This window comes from Pipistrellus hanaki, assembly GCF_964339955.1.
Source record: "Pipistrellus hanaki genome assembly, chromosome: 17".
NCBI classification, from domain to species: domain Eukaryota; kingdom Metazoa; phylum Chordata; class Mammalia; order Chiroptera; family Vespertilionidae; genus Pipistrellus; species Pipistrellus hanaki.
Window position 1 is genome coordinate 7508541 of NC_140519.1, and position 20904 is coordinate 7529444.

At 41.7% G+C, this 20904-nt stretch overlaps 1 protein-coding gene across 3 annotated transcripts in view; it reads left to right on the forward strand.

The window, feature by feature from the left end:
* Positions 1-20904, forward strand: part of SPIDR (scaffold protein involved in DNA repair) — a 236539-nt gene that overhangs the window by 117810 nt on the left and 97825 nt on the right. The gene's annotated exons all lie outside the window — the stretch shown is intronic.

The following is a 20904-nucleotide window of genomic DNA, read 5'->3' on the forward strand; positions in this document are numbered from 1 at the left end:
ATCTGTTACCCTTTGGTGCATGGGATGACACACCAGCCAGAGTGAAAACTAGCTTTAAGAAACATTAATAATACAAGACAGTGCCTAAGTTGTGGATATTAATAAATACTTCAGTATTTATAAATCTTACCATACAGTTTTGAAGATTTCCATAATCTGAGTATAAAAATAAGACTAAATTATTTAATATCCTAGAAAGTCTCTACTAGTTTCTGGGCTTTTCATTGCAGCCTCACAGAGAGTAGCATGTCTACGAGATCAAGACTTGTCATCAGTCCAAAATGTGTGACCTATTCTATCAACTTCTCCATAAGAGAAAGGCCCAATAATAAGAATATATTTTATATCTATACTTGAATAATTGCCATGTTTTTACCTAGCTTGTTTATTCAGTCCCAGTGTGTTTATTTAGTATTTGAATTGTTACAGAATGATTTCTAAATGTGAACCTCATCTAACTTATTAAAGAAAATATTTGTATTGACCACTACTAGATTTTTAGAAAAGAAGACAACTGTATTCCTTTAGTAACTTCCAATATCAGAAATTCTGGCTATTTTAAAAAGAAAAACAAACAAACAAAAAAGCATTTAAAGTGGAGCAGACTGTTTGTTGAACCTCAGAGGGAAGACAGGGGAGGGTGGGTGGGAAGGGATCAATCACTGAACACACACACACACATGCGCGCGCGCGTGCACACACACACACACACACACACACACAACCCGTGGACACAGGCAATGGGATGGAAAAGACCGGGAGGAGGGAGAGTAAGGGAGCAGGCTGGAAATAGTTAATGGGAGAAAGAGGAGAAGCTATGTAATACTTTCAACAGTAAGATAAACAAATAAAGTGGAGCAATAAGTACCTTAGAGCCTGGGAGGTACACAAAACTGCCTATCAACCGGTAGAAATTTGTTCAGTAAAACTAAGCACAGGGAGTATGAAGAATACATAACATATTGTTTGCCTGATACAAGTATTCATGGACCCACTACATCCTATATAATAAAAGGCTAATATGCTAAAATCAACCGAACAGTAGAACGACTGGTTGCTATGATGCGCACTGACCACCAGGGGCAGATGCTCAACTCATTTAAAATGTTGTTCTTCATCTATCAGTTTGGCTTCCACTTTACTCCTGGGTCAAGTGGACCATAAGATGTGCCCTCAAAAAGTAGTCCCCACCATATAGCTAAACAGTTGTGGTGGTCCATGAGTCAGTATGACTCGTATCTCATGCCATCTCTCCTGGACGTAAGGGGAACCATACAGGCTCCGCTTTATCCATCAGGCCTTTTCTGAAGCTCTATAATAGTCTGTTTCTAGCTACAACCTACAGCATATCAGTTAATCTGAAAACCAGGCTTGACCTTTTCTCCTGATTACTTGCTATACCCCATGAGGCCATAGGGTGGGTTGAGGGAAGGATGGCAGGTGCAGCAGGCATAGGTAAAGCAAGAGTCTGAGCTTCCTCATTTTGAAATTTACTCTTCACACCTGAACATGCTGTGTACGTAACTTTAACCTGAGGACATAGTATTCCCTGGACATGTCCATCTTTGTGACCAGTTGAATCGGTCAGTGGCCACTTCATGATGGGTTCCATGGCTGTGTAATATCCCATGGAGGTTTTGAGTTTATCTAAAATAGTCAGGTGTCCAGTTTGCACTATGACCCAGTAGCAATAGTTCCGTGCTGAATAAGAACATGGCTTAGCCCCCAAGCCTTAGGTCCTTCCACTATTCTATTTTGGGTCCAAGTATCCCAGTCTGCCATAGGTGCTTCCATTGGTCACAAGGGCCAAGGGTTCAGTTGCGTGCATTTTATCCTGGACCATATGGAGAGCTGTCTCTCAGCTTCACTTAACACTGACAGCTTTATAGGTCACTCAGTAAATAGAGTAGTACACAAAATAGATTGGCATTTGTTGCTTCCAAAGCCCAATGAGATCTAAGCAGTATTTATTATCTACCCTCTGGCACATACATGTCTTACCAGGGTATCATAGGGTACTAGTTACTTCATGCCATCTTGTCCTATGGGACTGTAAGATGATGAAGGTTACTGCAGACTGAGTGACAGCATGGAACCAGAGTTGACAGGGCACTAATGCAGCATGAATGTATCCCACTGCCCCGCCATGTAGCTTTCTGTTTTCTTTTCTATGGAGAGAGAAACACACATGCATACACACACACACACACACACACACACACACATACACACACCATACACACACACACACACACCATACACACACACACACACACACACACACACACACACACACACACACCACACACACACACACACACACGTCAAATCAGTAGCTGCACGCCAAAGCTAGTAGAATCCACATCTGTATCAGCAACTGCAACTGGAATTGCTCCCTAATTAAGTCTGTGATACTGAATACTACTGTCAATCTCAAATATTGATCTTCCTTGTAGGCTTGCCACACAAAAAGAGATATGATAGGAATCATCACCTTGCATCTTTCAAGTTTCTGATGGTGACGTTAATCTTTGTGATTCCCCCCAGAAGGTGCAGCATTTCTTTCACTTTGCTATTTTGGCAGGAGAGAAAGGCCTAGGAGTCTCTTTTTAGCTCTTCTAATCACAGTAGTTCTTATTACATGGATCAAACTGAAAATTTGGAAATTTTGCCTATTTCTGAATATATATTCCATTCATAAACTCAGAATCTGGACAAATGATCATAAGACAAACTCCATTTGTGTTTGTCACCCATAAAGCCTTCAACTTGGCTGGTCGAACACAGAGGTATTTACTCCTTGGGGATCAATATCAGCTCAGGGACAGTGTCCAGTAAATCCTGAAAGGTTTGGTTATTTCCCTCTCTCCAATGCACAGTTGTTTTCAAAAGCAGCTGTAGATTCTTTGGGAAAGGGTAGAAGGAAGAGCTAAATTACATGACTATGATGACTAGAGGCTCGATGCACGAAATTCGTGCAAGAGTAGGCCTTGCTTCCCCTGGCTGCTGGCACCAGCTTCCCTCTGGGCCCCAAGACCCAGGCTTTCTTCCAGCACCTGGGGCCCGGGCTTCCCGCTGGCCGCTGGCAGGCACCCAGCACCTGGGACACGGGCTTCCTTCTCAGCCCTGGCTTCGCCCAGAAGGACATCCACTCTAATTAGCATGTTACTCTTTTATTATTATAGATTGATATTATTGAAGGGTTCTTCCTTAAAAACCCAACCTCTCCCTCAATTAGGGGATTTAAGACGGCTTCTTATCTCTGGCTGGGACCTAGAAGGAGAGATCCTGGATATTGCTGATCAGACAAGGCCTGTCACTTGACCTACATACAGATCAGATTGGGGTTTCTTGGTCTTCTCAGCTGCATTAGCCCTAGAAACCCCTCATTAATTATCCACCACCACCAACTCCTATAGTGCAGACCATTACTTTGGTCCTCCTTCTTATGTCCACTGTGCCCATCTTCCCTGAGGTCACTTAGCTCTGCTGCCTCAGCATTTGCCGTTCCTCATTGAAAGCATCCCATTTCAACAGCAGCACCTACCACACTCACCTTCCGCTCCATGACTTCCTGGGTGTGTGTTCACAGGTGGGTAAGCAAGATACACGGTAAATCTCCCTTTGTCTTTATATTTCAACCTCTGTATGTCACTGAGACATTTTTTTTTTGTCTGGATACTCTATTTCTTTTTTTTTTTTTTTTTCTTTTTTTTTTCTTTTTTTTTTTTTTAAATATATTTTATTGATTTTTTACAGAGAGGAAGGGAGAGAGATAGAGAGCTAGAAACGTCGATGAGAGAGAAACATCGACCAGTTGCCTCTTGCACACCCCCTACCGGGGATGTACCCGCAACCAAGGTACATGCCCTTGCCGGAATCGAACCTGGGACCTTCCAGTCCGCAGACCGACGCTCTACCACTGAGCCAAACCGGTTTCGGCTGGATACTCTATTTCTATTCTAGGCATTATTATATCCTGTAGCAGACAGAAAGTTTGAGTTGCTTTGTTTTAGGGCCTAGGACAGTGGTCTGCAAACTCAGTCAACAGAGCCAAATATCAATAGTACAACGATTGAAATTTCTTTTGAGAGCCAAGTTTTTTAAACAACTTCTTCTAATGTCACTTCTTCAAAATAGACTCCCTCAGGCCGTGGTATTTTGTGGAAGAGCCACACTCAAGGGGCCAAAGAGCCACATGTGGCTCACAAGCCACAGTTTGCCGACCACGGGCCTAGGAGAGTGCCATTTACAAACATCTTGGCAACTGTGATGAATTCCGAGTTTTACAATTTGGATGCATTTATTAGTAATGTATTATATATAATACCTAAGAAGTAAAAGCTAATCAAGTAACTCCTCAGAGTACTTTCATGTCTATTTTCTTACTTCCTCTGAGATAAACCTGTGTGGGAAGTGGGACTAGATTCTTACAGATGGGGACACAGATTCAGAAAAGGTAATTAACTCTCCAGAGGCAGAACTAGGCCTAGAGCGTATTTGTCTTGTGCTCCTCCTCCACCGCGTAGTACCTGAGGGGCATGTAGATTTGTGCACAGTATGTGTGCACACATCCAGGGAAGCCTGCACACAGGCCATGCCTCTATCCAGGAACTACAACTTATAGTCCTGTTATTGTTCCTAATAGCAGCATATGTTAAGAAACTCAAATACAATATTTTTGTAAAACCTGTGTTTTTTTAATAATAGCTACTATAATTGTTACTTATGGTTGTAATGTTTTTTTCTTCTAAAAACTCTGACCTCAAAAATTGCCCAAAATACAACTCTCAAAGGAATTTTCAGTTTCATTTTTAATCAGAAAAATATAAACTTTGACAGATTACTATTTTTCAACTATGTGTGCACTTATCTATGCATACACATATGAATGCTGACAAGGTTTACAGTATAATAGATACATAGAAATTTTATAATTGTCTTATAATTAAGCAAATTTTTTTTAGAAACCACTATGGCAATATGTAGCAAATTTGACAGTGGTAAGAAATTGTATACTCAATTTAGTTACCCATGCCTGCAAAGTTATTCCAAGAATATTATTTAGCAAAAACATACAAAATATTTTGTGCATTGAAACATTTTTGTAAAAGACCCCCTTCCTCCCTTCTCCCCAAGAAACATTTTACAGTTTTAGGGTTTCATAAAGTATGGAAGATCATTATACAGCATGGGAAAGTGTTTGATATATGCAAAAGACATGCTTGTTGAAGACTCTAGGAAGTTAGAAATGAAAATTGCATATAACAGGATGATGCATATAAATGTTTGTGTTTTCATTGTAATGCGTGCACCATTTAGTTTGTATCTCTTTACAATATTTCCCTTTAGGGAAAATGCTTTTACTACTGCCCGAAGTGTCTATGCCTTCTCGAGTGGGACTTTTGTCTTTTCCTCATGGAATGGGGTTTGGAGCCTGGGTTGTTGGGTTTGTGTAATTGAGGCAGTACTGCTGGTTGAGGCCCAAACTATTCTGTTGTCCATCTTACCCCATTTAACACGAATGTCTAAGGCAACTATTTTCAAGCTTTTCCATCTAATGGCACACATAGAGTAGTTATTAAAATTCTAGGGAACACCAAAAAAAATATATTTTTTGCCAATTTGACAAAGAAAAAAATAGTATGATTTTGACTCATTCACACCAGTCAGCTGTTGTGTTGGCTGTTGACATTGTTTTATTTTACAAATCTAAGGGCAGAGCTCAGTGCTCCGGACAAAATAGTGTCGGGTATTGCATGTGTTAAAAATTCTTGCAGCGCCCTGGTTGAAAATCACTGGCCCAAAGTGATTGGTATGCTGATGATTGTTGGTAAATCATTTTTCCTTGTTTTCCCTCCACGTAGCAAACAAAAAAGCACTTTTGAAGATTAACAGTAAATATGCCTTAAAGAGCCAGCTCTGTTCCTGCCCTCCCTCCTTTTCATAAAAAATATCCTCCTTTAAAGCATAACATCGGGAAGTTCTCAGCGTGATTTAGTGCAGGCTCAGCTGTTATCTCATCTGAAGGGTTCTCGGGAGGCTGGAGTTTCCCCACAGTCCTGACCGCGGAGAGAGGAATGTGGTACTGACGTCACAGCCGCTCCTGGGAATGTTTTGCATTCTTCTTCCTGGCAGTGGTCAGGTGGCTTCCAGCAAGAGTGCCAGACAACAGCCTCCAAAAAAGAAAAAAACACGAGAGGAGGGAAAGAACAGTTTATAATCAAACTATTGTGGAGGAGGCACTTTTATACTGAGCCAACACTGAAATTAGAATCAGATGGCTTGCATTCTGATACTGCACGAATGTTAAATACATTGATTAATGACTGTAATAGCTGAGCTGTTTGGTTTTTTACTGAACTTACATTTTGAAACTCTCTTTAAAGGATTATGGAAAAACAACTTCTTGTAGCTGACATTTTAACTATGAAAAGCAGCTTTCTGGGTGTAAAATGAAAAAAAGGCACACTTCTTCATAGATGTTTTTAAGGTCTGTTAATCTTCCAAAAATTCGCTTCTGTAATCTAAAACTCTGTTAAGCTGTTAATGTATTTTGTACCAATCAACCACTCATTGAGGGGAAGTTACATTTCAGTTAAAGGTATATGCAGATTGAAATATCTTCTGTGAAGTTCTTTTTCCCCAAATATTTCCATTTCCATTGTTATTTCTGTATATTACATTACTGGCCAAGCCAAATAGTCTAAACAAAACTTAGCATCGTCTTAATATAATAAACAGAGGTTTTGCCAAAGGCATGCAACTCTGTAATAATATGTGCAACAGAAAGCTGGGCAGTCATTGAATTACATTTTAAATTAATTTTCCTTCTAGCCACGGAAGTACTTTTATTCAAATTTATTATACTGTGTTACCAAATCACAATTTGTATGTTTGTGTATTTTTAAATAAAACATTTTATTCCTTTTTTTTTTTTTAAACCAATGCCTTTCTGTAGATTTTTACTTATTTTGATGAAACAGCAGTTAGATTAGCAGCAGTTCTCCAGCTGAAGTGAGGTGTGTTTGAACACTTTCTGTTTACATTGAAATGGAAAGTTGGCTTCCTGTTGTAGGTCATGCTGCTGGGGAGGAATTTCCAAAACGTAGAAAAGTGCCTACTCACAGTGTAGACGGCTCACCCAGCTACACAGTTCAGGCTCCAGGGGGTTTCCTGAGCGCTTGGCTGAGCAAACAAAATATGCCTCCGTGTTGTACTGCTTATTTTAGATGTCGGCTGGGTGGAGGAGGGGCTGTTCTAGTGTTGGGGATAAGATCCTTGGTAATAGCTTCCAAAATGGTAAAAGTTCCAGAGGTGGGAGGGGGTCACGTGTGCTTTTCTGCAGCCGGTTAGCCTGTGGGAGCAGGTTGTGATGGTCAGCTGCTGTTGGCTTCCTCTTCTTGCCCCATGGTGTGCCCTGGGGAATGGGGTGAGCCCTGTCATGTGTCAGAGTGGTGCTTTTTTTTTTTCTTTTTTTTTTTTTTCAGGAGGATTGGTCCAGGAAAAGATCTGTGGTATTTTATCTTTTATGTCTATGACCAGAAGTCACTGAATCTATTAATTTACTAAAGGATTTAAGTAGTTGGCTGATGGGAATTAAGAGAAAAACTAGATCTGTTGCCTTTAACTTGCCTGCACTGTCCTGGATATCTTACATTTGTTAAGCTGACTGAATCTGAAGTTACTAATCGAGATTTATTTTTCACTCATTTGGTATGGAAATGATTGCAAGGTCTGGAGGAGAGGGGCTTTCTACAACAAAAACTCACCTTTTAAACATCTCTGGTCCCACAGTTAATATATTCCAGTTGTGTTCACCATCCATTTCACAACCATTCACTGAATCACTGCTCTGGGGCAGGCCAGCGCTGGTGCTACTCTGCTGAAGACAAACCAGAGCAAGGAATATGTGTCCGTACATACGGAAAGCATCCCTTTGAGGTTGCTATGGTAGAAATCTAAGAGTAGAACTCTATTTTAAAACTATTTTCTGATTTTCTTAAAAGCAGACAAAAGGAAGAACATATGTGCTTTTGAACACAGCCCCACGCAGTGGGACATGCACCCTGCTGTGGAGGCTTCGCCTGCACCTTAGGAAGTCACAGCCATAGTCATCTAGAGTGCGCTCCAACAATGAGCACAGAGTCAGTTAGCTTTATGTCTGTCTGTGCTATCTTCTCTAAGAGATAGAAAAGAAATCCTTGACCTATTATATGGAAGGTTCACAAGGAATTATTAATAGAATGAATATTTCCAATGTTAATAGTATCTCATATCTCCAAATGTGAGATATCATTCTCCATCTTTTTAAGTGTATGTTCTCTAAACAGTAGCAAAGAAGAATCTTGTTAACATTTGGCTGGTGTTCTACATGAGAACCAAGTGAATACCATTGGGTGGTAGACATCAGCTCTGATGCGACTCAAATAAGACAGTATTGAGGGTCTCCCTGGCCAGTGTGGCACAGGTGATTGGGCATCATTTTGTGCACCAAACAGTTGCTGGTCCCATTTCCTCTCAGGGCACATGCCCAGGTGTGGTCTCAGTCCCCAGTAGGGGGCTTGCAGGAGACAGCCGATCAATGTTGTGCTCTCTCATCGATACTTCTTTCTTCTCCCTTTAAAAAAAAAAAAAAAAAAAGTGGTGAAGGGGTACTTAGGGCCTGTCTCACTGCCCCACAGGATCCTTGGAAAGACTTATGATCCCTTTGGGGAGGTAATCTACAAAGCTCAGGGCCAGATTAATCACATATGTGTTTCTTTAATAATAATTATAGGACTTTAATTATATATATTTATGTGATTTCTGTCTACTTTTGTCAATTATGATACTCTAGGATTACATTGCCTAAACTGTTTATACATATCTTGTTAAGTATATATTTGATGTTTGTTGACTAAATAATTGAGGTTGCTCTTCTTTTTGGCAAAATTATATTCTTTACTCTGTAGACTCTCGTGTATATATACATACATATCCATGGCATGCTTTTTAAATTGTGGTAAAATATTCATAACAAAATGTATCATTTATACTTTCGGTGTATTCAGTGGCATGAAGGGCATTCATAAGGTAATACAAGCACCACCACTGTCCATTTCCAGAACTTCTTCATCATTTCCAAACAGAGACTACACCCATTTAAAAAAATCCCCAACCTCACTCCACACCTTCCCCCAGCTCCTGGTCACCTCTGTTATACTTTCTGTCTCATAAATCTGCATATTCTAGGTAACTCACAGAAATGGAGACATATAGTATCTGTCTTTGTGTAGACATACAGTATCTGTCTTGTTTTACTAGGAGTAATCTCCTCAAGCTTCATCCATGTTATAGCATGTATCAGGATGTCATTCCTTTTTTAAGGCTGAATGAATATGCCATTGTACATATAGACACCACATTTTGTTTGTCTCTTTATCTGTTGATGGGCACTTGGATTGTTTCCATCTTCTCACTATTGTGAATATGAGTGCTACTGTGAACATTGGTATACAAGTATTTGTTTGAGTTCCTGTTTTCAGCTTCTTTGGGTATATACCTAGGAGTGAAAATGCTAAATCATATGTTAATTCCATGTCTAATGTTCTGAGGAACCATTATACTGTTTTCCATACCAACTGTACATTCCCACCAGCAAGGCACAGGATTTCAATTTCTCAATATCTTCGCTAACACTTGTTATTTTCCCATTTTTTTAAAAACAGCCATTCTGATTAGTGTGAAGTGGTATTTCATCGTGGCTTTGACTTGCATTTTCTTGTGGACTAGTGATGTTGATCACATGATACACTTTTAAATTTAAACTCTGAAATACCTCCCTGTAAGCAGACATTATTATCTGCAAAATAAAAGTCTGCAACGAAGTCTGATGAAGGCTTCCTCATCAACCCTTCCTCCCTCCAGTTCCAGCTCTTCTCTGGCCTACTGACCCTGGTGGTGTGATGTGATTTGCATGTCTAGAGTTCAGAGAAAGGGTAGGTTTTCCTCCAGCTAGCGCATCCTCCTGCAACCAATTTTTTTTTGCTATCTCTGTATCAAATTCATTAGGTATCCAGAGGATTATGTTTACTTACACAGATTTTAGTTTTAGAAAAACCAAGCTTTTAACCTGGAGCTGTAATGTATAGGCATTAAATAATTGGAAAAGAAAATGTTGTGAAATTAGTATTATACTGTAAAGACATCTTGAAATCAATGAAATGCTTGCTTATTTATCTACTAGTAATTTTATGGTTTCATTAATTACATTCAATGTTTAATACATTTGAAATGTGTTTTGGAGTATAATATGAGATGGGGCTCAACTTTAATGTTTTTCCAAATAATTTAATCAGCTTGACTTCCTAAGTAATTGTCCCTCACTGACTTTGTTGTTGTTAATACTCACGTAAGGATATTTTTCTATTGATTTTTACTTGTTTTTGTTTTTTGTGGTTGTTGTTGTTTTAAAATACATTAATTTTTAAAGAGAGTGGAAGAAAGGGGGAGAGACAGAGAGAGAGAAACATCAATGTGAGAGAGACACATTACTTGATTACCTCTCGCACACGCCCTAACCAGGACTGGGGACCAAGCCTGTAACCGAGGTACATGCTCTTGACCAGAATTGAACCCAGGACCCTTCAGTCCAAGGCCTGATGCTCTATCCACTGAGCCAAACCCACTTTGGCTCTCCTACTGGTTTTAAATGGGCCCACTGGCCATGAGTTTGACATGCTTGCTCTATTTCATTGTATTGACAGTCTATAAACCTTGCCCTAAATTAGTGCCGTACTATTTATGAATAATTTATAAATAAATATGCTTGATTGGGGAACATGATCTTAAAAAACTTTAAGCAAGATGCATCATTAGTTTCAAAAACATTCAGTAAACACAAAGTCTGGCATATTTTTAAATTTTACTTCTTGCCTCTTGCACTCCTCATTATAGCACAGGATTCACCTTGAATCCTGGAGGAGGGAGAAGGGTTAGCTACCAAAGCATAACCCGATTTTTGCTACAGATAACCTAGTCTCCTTGCATGGACTTTGATATGGAGTATCTATTATTTAATTCTGTTAGTTTTCTTTGTTCCTCAGTTTTTCTGAGGAATTCTAAAAATAAGCTTTAAGATAATATGCCTTTTATAACAGAGAGACTAATGTTTTATACATACTATATTAATCAGTGGTCTGCTAGCTTGCTAATGATTAGTTTAATATTTATTTCCTATTGAAATGGGTACACATATGGAATGCTTAATATGAATTAAACAAAATTTGAATTTTATGCTTGTATCATCAAGCTCCAAGAAGTCTAGCTCAAGAATGTTTGGTTTGTTTGTTTTAAAATTTAAGATCCAGAATATTTGTATCCTGGATTTTTTTCATCTTGGTCTCTTAGCTGATTCCTACCTCTCTCAGTCTTACTTTGGCAGCTCAGGACAGTGTGTGAAAGATAGCATGAAAATTCTTAACTTGTTTCCTCAGAAAGAAGGTAATCATACTTACTGCTTTGTGTGGGTTATTTCCTTTGATCCCTAACACAAGCATAAGAGAGGCAATTGTACCTTAAATGTAGCTAGGGAAACTGAAGTCAGGGAGATTTAATAATTTGCTAAATAGCCCACCCTTCGTGGGGTCACAAAGCTGTGTGACACTGGGCATGTCTGACTCCAGAATGACATTCTAGTTAAGTGGCCTCTGAAAAAAAGCCTAGCTCTGTCATAGACTTGCTTTAGTGTAGGGGTGTCGAACTCAATCAGAGAAGGGGCCAAAATCTAAAATCCAGCCTAAATCGCGGGTCGAATGGTTTACTGAACAGTCATAAACTGACAATGTCATAAACTGACAGCGGAGTGCAGTGATGACAGCGCGGTGCGGGCGACATTGCAAGGCCTAGCGGGCTGGATTTGGCCCGCGGGCCTTGTGTTGGACACATGTGCTTTAGTGTTTAGCATACAGGTGAGTTGGGAATGTCAAGTTCTCTTGACTCTATAGTGGCCTGTTGATGATCCTGAAGAAATTTAAACAAATCGGATGAGGCTCAAAGAATTGTCTGGGGACCTGGCTGCAGCCCATGTCCCTCTGTGGGTGCAGTTTTACCTTGTTTTCGGTGCCACACCGCTTCCAGGTGAAGGTGGGCATGGTCTCACTTCTTCAGGGGAACATGCACGTGTAGCTTTTTAAGAATGAATATTGGATCCAAGTTTCCTGCCAGCAGAGAGGGGGGTGTCTAGTCAGAGGCAAACCAGATCGAATCCATTTAGGCATCGGAAGCCTGACTTCTATCTAGAACAGTGGTCGGCAAACCGTGGTTTGCGAGCCACATGCGGCTCCTTGGCCTCTTGAGTGTGGCTCTTTCACAAAATACCACGGCCTGGGCGAGTCTGTTTTGAAGAAGTGGCGTTAGAAGAAGTTTAAGTTTAAAAAATGTGGCTCTCAAAAGACAGTTCAGTCGTTGTACTGTTGATTTTTGGCTCTGTGGACTAATGAGTTTGCCAACCACTGATCTAGAAGGATGGCTCCAAGGGGAAGTTGAGGATGACATTATCCAGTGTCACTGTAGAGATTAGATTGAAGTTGCTTTGACTCATAAACTAATAACCACTGTTTTCCATATCTTTATTTCCTTACTATTTTCACCCTAAAAGTAAATAATTAAAGCAAAAAAAAAAATGTCTTGAGTATTATGGAATGTGTGTTGCTGTAAATAGAGAAAAGGAGGAACTTAGGAAAAAAAAACACAGAGAATTCTGTTCTAAAAGAGAGATCCGTTTCCTATTTGGAAGCAGTCCAGTCCTTTTTGTAGATAGAAATCTAGTGGAATCAGCAAGATATGGCAAATTTTTGTGTCAAGGAAGGATGTTCCTAGTTCTTAGAAATATCTGAGCCGCAAAACAAGAATGTGAGTCTCAGGGGTCGTCCTGTTCCCTCTGCTGTCCCTCTCTCGGCTTGTTTACTTTGCGCTGTGGTTTCTGAGCATCCGTATTATGTGACGGTACTTACTCGCTGTACTTCCCCTCGCAGGGTGTCTTTCCTCGCGTTTGTAAAGAAAGTATGTTAAAGCTCGTTTATTTCCCCCACTTGGTTGTCAGCAGCAGGAAAAGCTGCCGAAGGTGGTCAGAGCCAGCGTGGACATGAGGGCCTGTGAGCGTGAGAGGAAAGAGTGAATCTCTGCTGTCCCTGCTGCCAGGTGACCTTCGGCCCACACCTCCCCCCTGCCGTTTGCAGAAGTTGGGCAGGACACCCATGTGTTACTAAAAAAAATCACAGGATGTCACCGTGTTGCCCGTACAATTTTCTATTGCTTGCTCTTTTTAAAAAGACAAAAGGAGAAAATATTTGCCAAATTTTTAAAATGTGGTTTTAAAATCCATCTTTACATTTTAATGTGAAAAAAGTGTTTTATGTACTGGATGTCCTTATTTCGGATTCTTTTTTCCCCCCTGCAGTTAGTAATCTTCTGTTTCTGAGAAAGCTCTCTATGCAGTATTATTTCTGAAATCTATAGTAACCTAATGATGTTTCTGTCACATTATTTTTAAAACATTTAAAATAAAGATTTTGAGCTTTTTAAAAGCAAGTTTTTCTTTCAGAATTTAAACCTTAGTACCACTTCGCTGTATTTCCCCCTGAATTCCATTTGTGTAGGTTTTCCGGTCTTTTATTGAAAACCTATTCCATCTTGTTTGACCCTAACCAGACCAGTAAGATCGAGGCATGGCATAGAGGTGGTCTTTGTAGGACTGTAGCCACAAATGTCAGTTCTGTGACCAAGAGCCACCCGTATGGATGGGGAGCAAGGCACATTCCCGCCGTTCATGGAGGTTTAAGGACTGTGTGTGCTTCAGGGGACAGACCAGCTGACTGCAGAGGTTTATGAGCCTGACCTATGAGCCAAGGTCAGGGTTCGTTTCTCAGTCGGGGCATGTGTTCAGGTTTCAGGCTTGATTCCCCAGGAGGGGGCATGCAGGAGGCAGCCAGTCAACGATTCTCTCTCATCACTGACGTTTCCCTCACTTCCTCTCTCTGAAATCAGTAAAAATACATTTTTAAAGTATAACTTTATTACTTGAGCTGTTCAGAAATGACTCCAACGTAAACAGTGTAGAATGTTGATCAGCACCGGTTGCGGTCCCGGGGGCTGTTGTCCTTTTGACTTCAGTGCTGACTTTCCATGTCAGTCAGCGGCACAGGTTACACTGGATCTGGGATGTGCATCGGGTTGCATCCAGGCCTGCCTCTCTTTCTCTGTGTTACATCGTGCTGTGTGAGAGTGCCGCTCAGATTTTCCTTTTAATAACAACAACAGCGCAACCAGGCATGGTCTCCTCGGTACGTGCTAGCTTCCTCGGGAAAGCAGAACTGTGGTTACATCATTACATCACCTCGTTTCTCTGCTGTTAGAAGGTGAGAATTTGGGAGCTGTTGTGAAGTCTTTGCACCAAACCGTGGGCCCTGTGTTTCCCTGTCTTTGTCCACATCCCCAAAGAGCGCCCAGTGACAGCTGGGCTGTGGCATGAAGTTTCAGGCCTGCCTGGCTCGCTGGTGTTTGGTTTGATGCTCAATCCTGACTCCCAGCACAAAAAGTTGTCTTTATGGATCAGTTCATTGCACTGACACCTGCATGGAATTACCAAGTAAAATAAAGAACACGCAAATAAACCTAAATTGCAGGTAAACTATGGTGTAAACTTACACTAAAAAGTTATTCCTCATTCATCGGAAATTCACATTTCACTGGCCATCCTGTATTTTATTTGGTGAATCTGGCAACTGTACACCTAATCATTCATAAAAAATAATGTCATTGTAGGGATGAGCATTTAGGGAACTGCCTAAACCTTTAAGGTTGGGAAGTCTTTTCTTCGTAGTTGTTTCTCTGATGCTCTCCTCCCACACAGCCACATGAACATGTATCAGGCATGCAGCTCATCGTTTCACATTCCTGACAGAAGTCCCCGTGGGCTTCTCTAACCATGGCATCCTTTTGGTGAGGCTCAGCAGGTGGTAAGACCCTGACTTCTGACACCCTTTCTCCGTGCCACATACAATCCCTCTACCCCCCACACTCACCTACCCCCCGAACGGCAGCCATAGGTTCAGGATTAGCATCTGTCCCTTCCAGAGGGAGGTTCCTGGCCAGCTACAGGCACATAAACCTTCTGGCCCATTTCAGGGTTTGCTGGGGCCAAAGTATGTGGTTTTTCTCATTCTCAGGATCTCAGAGAGTTCTTATGTTAAATTGTTCAAGTGGCCCAGAGAACAAGAGGGGAGTGGATGGTGCATGATGTAAGAGGGGTCAGAGGTTGGAAGGGAGCAGAGAGAAGGAAGGATATTTAGTGCTTCTAAGACTTGAACAGTCAGTGTGCAAAGGAGAACAGAGCAGAGCTATCAGTTCCCACCCAGGGTGCAGGTTGTGGGAACTCTGACATTTCTCCCACAGGATTGCTAATGTTATCTGATAATAAATTCAGGCTTTTTTTGCTAGGCTTTTTACAGAAGGAAGCTTTTATTTCTACAGGACTTCATTAATTAAGGACGACACACCCCATTTTGAGTTGGATTTCCTGCTAGTTGTGATCGGAGGCATTCTTCCCGGACCAGGGTGAATTCAGTCCCAGTGTTTGCTTGTAAAGCTGAATCCAGTCATTGTATTTGCAGCTTGGCTTCCTGCCTGGCCTTAAAGTACAGAGCAAACTTCAGCTAGTTCCTCCCTCCCCGGGATTCTACGTCCTCCATTGAGAGCAGGGAAAGGAGAGGGGAAAACCCAGAGGGTGACTGAGTTCATGTACTTGCCACGCCAGAGGGCAGCTGTGTGCTGCCTTGTCATCACATGATTCTTTGGAGAATCCTGATATTCCAGTTACGGGAATAGGAGACAGCCTAAAAAAAAAAAACACACCAAAAAAAAACATTTAAAAGACTGGCTCTCTCTTTATGGTCCTAGCATGAGCATTAGCGGCTGAATAAACCCACTTTGCTACCAAGTACAAGTTGAAAACAGGAGGTTGTATGTTTCTGCCTCTTCTCAAAGTTTTGTGTGTACGGAAAGAACTCCTGTGAGGAGCGATCACAAGGCAGGAGTGTGGCCCTGTTGGCTGGTCCACCCTGACGTGCCCACTGCTGCGTCCTGGTCGGAGCCCCAGGTGCTGCAGGCTGCCTCCTGGGTTTGCGGGGAAGGTCTGCCCTTCTCCCTAGAGGGACAGGAAATAGGGCTCGTGTGCTCATTGTCACCCCGTGCACCCGCGTGACGATAGCTGACGAAACTCAGCAGATTGTGGGCTAGAAAGGATCGTTTCTTCATTAAATGTGAGGGGATCCAGATGAATTCAAGGGCACCAGCCCTGAGGATCCTTAGGAGTAATGGATTCATTGTGACCCCCCAAAATTAAACTTGGCGCCTCTTTATTTGGAAAAAAGACAGAATCGGGGATGGCTGTTGGTTGGCTGTGCCCAGGGTCTGCTGGCCACACGGCGCTGAAATAGGGAGCGTGGAAACGATGCCTGAGCGCATGGCTCCATCTTACCCTGGTGACAATGCAGCATGTGTACCTCTTGTCGCTCGAATCTATCATTTAACTAGGAGCCCAGCGCACTTTTCAAAATAGCACCATGCCGCCCACCCTCGAATTGCCGGACCAGCCCTGCCTCCCTCTCTGGCCCTTAAACCAGCCGTGGCCGCTGCTGATTGGACCCTCCCCCAGGGCAGATGCGCAGAGGCCCCTGCCACCCCACCCCTGAGCCCCACCCCTGACACTGTGTGCACAACCTCCTCCTGTCTGGTGGACCCATTACAGCATCCTGGTTAATTAGCATACTTCTCTATTTCATAGATAGATAGATACATAGATAGGGAGGTAGGTAGGTAGATAGATTCTAATCTGGCCCATTAGATTAGAGCCAAGTTACCTTTACTTAAGACTTAGTTTTATATAAGTGGAAGAAATTTGAATGTTTAATTGAATAAATATCAATAAACTTGAGTTTATTTTAACAACTAGAGGCCCGTTGCATGAAATTTGTGCAAGAGTAGGCCTTCCTTCTTCCCCCCCCCCCCCCCCTCCACCACTGCCAGCACTGGCTTCCCTCTGGCACCCAGTACCCAGGCTTCCCTTGCAGCTCAGGTTTCGTCTGGAAGGTCATCCGGTCTAATTAGCATATTATGCTTTTATTATTATAGATTATTATAGATGAATAAGGAGTCTGTTATCTTACTACTATTATACTTTGCTAGGTGCTAAAAGAAAAATAGGAACATTTAAGATACAAATTATGGGGAAATTATACACTTCCTTTAGATTCAAACCTTAAAAACCAGCAAATTGTCATATAGCAACAGAACATGAACAAAATAAAATGAGGTACCTGCTTGCATGTTTTATGGCAATGGTACGTTCCGCTGCCTAATGTTCCGAGGAAGCAAATGTGCAGAAGTGAAGAAATGGTTGACAAGATTCCCAAAGCTAACCATAGAGTGCAGTAGGAATGGTTGCAACTGAACGTCCAGGAATGATAACATGGCCGTGCTTAAGGGGCCAGAATGAAGCAATCACAAGTTGTGACTTACAGTTTCTGGACTGACATTAAAAGGAACTTGTGAAAAATCAAGAAAAAAAAGCAGAACAAACAAAATCAGCAAATCTTTTCGATCAACCGAATTTTGAGATGACCACACTTCTGCCCCCAAAATTGGAGAGACAGACAAGAGGATGCAGAGAATCACAGCTTCCCAGAGCAGAAGCCGAGGAGCAGGAACGGCCACTGGCACCGGTACCAGGGTGGAAAAAGCGCCCATTGCCTGAGGCTGAGAGTGGACAAGCCGGAGAGTTAACAACCACAGGGGCCCCATGCGTGGGAGGTGGGAGGGGCCATACTTCTGTGAGCTCTACTTCCTGGAGCCCTGCCAGGTTCTCATGGTGAAGACTGGAGAAAAATGCCCTCATGATTCTAACTGGGGGGAGGGAACGTAGCCATTCTGAAGTATGCCACAGCGTTCTGTTCTTAGCAAGGCCTACTCTCGAGAAGAACTAACCAGACCCTCACTTGAGGTTTTCTCAGTGCCCGGCTGACCTGAGGGGAAGGGGATACCCACATGGCTCTCGTCTTCCTGTCTCAGGAAGGAGCGACAGGCGGACAAGCAGTTGAGAAGGTTGCAGTCCGGAGGCAAAAGCCTGGAAGCTAATCGTAGGGCTAAAGAACTCGTCCCCTTTCACCACAGCCTCATCACCACGTCCACAGGGCTCCTGAGTAGCAGCAGAGGATTACAGCTGAAAGAGCCATGTGTCTCGGACTTTATCTAAGAAGATGTCTCCAGGGAAGTGCAAAGAAGACAGGAGAGACAAAAGCACAAATGCCAGAGAAAATGTTTGCTCTGACAACTACAGTTACAGCAGACAGTAAAGACAGGAACTCCTGGCCTGATAAACATAACACCTCCTGCTCAAAGGCTATCTACCTTAGTTCCTTTGACCCAGTGCATCACAGCTGGCTCGTGACAAAAAAAATTACAAGGCATTGTAAAAACCAAAAGTTATAGTTTGAAGAAAAACAGTGCAGGCATAGAACCAGACTTATTTATTGCAGAGATGTTGGAATTAATCAGACTGGGAATTTAAGACAACTATGAATAAAACGCTAAGGACACCAAAGGAAAAAATGGAGAACATGCAAAACAGATGGGCTCATCGAGAGAGCGGACATGGCCAAGTAGAGAATTTGTGAGCTTGCAAAAATGTCAATACCCAGCTCCCAAGGAGGAAAATAGGGAACATAATGTCTAAGAATTATGGGACAATTTCAAATGGTGTAGCATAAACATAATGGGAACACCAGAGAAAAAAGAAAGGAAAGAAAGAAATATTTAAAGCAATATAATGACTGAGAATTTTCCAAAATTAGTGATAGGCAATAAACTACAGGTTAGGAAACTCAGAGAACGTCCAGCAGAATTAATAAAACAAAATCTATACCGAGGCATATCTTATTCAAATGCAGAAAATCAAAGATAAAGAAAAGCATCTATATCCTACAACTTTATTTATTCTAATAGTTGTTTGGGTTTTTTGGTGGAGGCGTCAGGGTTTTCTACATAAAAAATGATGTTATCTGCAAAAAGTGATGCAGATATTATTTATTCCCAAGTTGGATGCCATTATTTATTGCTCTTACCTGATGACTCTGACTGGGACTTCCAGAACTAGGTTAAATAACAGTGGTGAGAATGGACATCCCTGTCTTCTTTCTGATCTTAGAGAAAAACCTGAAGGTTTTCACCACTGAGTATGATATTAGCTGAGGGTTTGTCATATATGGCCTTTATTATGCTGAGGTATCTTCTGCTATAGATACTCACAATGAAATTTTAGGAAAAAATTACTTTTGCAATTGCAACAAAAAGAATGAAATATCTAGGAATAAACTAGGGGGTGATCAGGCTGGCAGGCAGAAGCGGTTAGGGGCAAACAGGCAGGCAGGCAGGCAAGTGGCTGGGAGCCAGCAGTCCTGGATTGTGAGAAGGATCCCAGATTGGAGAGTATGCAGGCTGGGCTGAGGGACATATACACTCCCTTTTCCCACCCCCAATACATGAATTTCATACACTGGGCCTCTAGTCCTGTATAATAAAAGCCTAATATGCAAATCAAATGGCGGAACAACTGGTCACTATGACACACACTGACAACCAGGGGGAAGATGCTCAACGCATGAGCTCCCCTAGCCCACAGGCCCCAGGCCAGCCAAGGCGGGGTGCCAGTGATGGCCCCCTGTTCGCCCTGCCAGTTGCTCCACAGAGGGAGGCAGCATCGGCAGGGGATGGGGCCGGCAAGTGGGCAGCACCAGGCCAACCCAGGTGGGTGCCAGCAGCCCTCCCCCCCCCCCCCAATTCCCTTGCGAGTTGCCCCACAGATCAGCCCTGATTGCCAGCCAGGCCCAGGAACCCTACCCGTGCACGAATTTTGTGCATTGGGCCTCTAGTATATAGATAATGTATTATAGACTTCTACAGTTGAGACCTATATAATTTTACTAACCAATGTCATCCCAATGAATTTAATTTAAAAGAATAAAAGAAAAACATCTTAGAAGAAACCAGAGGAGGGGAGAAGCAATGATAAGAACTGCTTCAGATTTAAAAAACAAACAAACAAAAAAAAAACAAAAAAAAAAAACAAGCAGGAAGAGGGTGTAGTGAAATATTTAAAGTATTGAAAGAAAAAACTCGCCAGTCTTGAATCTTAATCTAGCAAAAGTATCCTTTAAAAATAAAAGAAAAATAAACACTAGCTCAGACAAACAAAATCTTAAGCAATTTTTTGACAGTAGAAAAAAATTGTAAAAAAAAAAAATGTTAAATTCTTCAGAAAGATGGAAAATAAAACAGGTCAGAAACTAGGATCTACATATGGAAAGGAACAACATTAGAGAAGGAATAAATTAAGGTTAAAGAAAATATATCTATTCTTAATTGATGTAGCAGATAACAGTTTGTTGGTCGTCAAGGTAGGTTTATTCTTTGGATTATATGACATGGCTTCCCCCAAGAAGGGAGACTCGTTTTCTGCATATAGCAGTGATTTTCAACCTTTTTCATCTCATGGCACCTGTAAACTAATTACTGAAATTCTGTGGTACACCAAAAAAAATATTGTATATTTTGCTAATCTGACCCAAAAAAAGTATAATTTGACTCACTCACACCAGGGAGCAATTCCATGTTGGCTCTTTTCTTTTTTCTTATTTGATAGTCAAAGGAGAAAGAGGTCACAGTCCCTGAGTAACTAGGCAAGTAATGTACATTTTAAAAATTCTGTGACACGCCTGTTGAAAATCACTGGCATATCGCCTTTCTCCCCTCAGTGCACAGTGAGTGAACCGTCTTGAGGAATTGGGTATCTGTATCTCAGTTTTTATA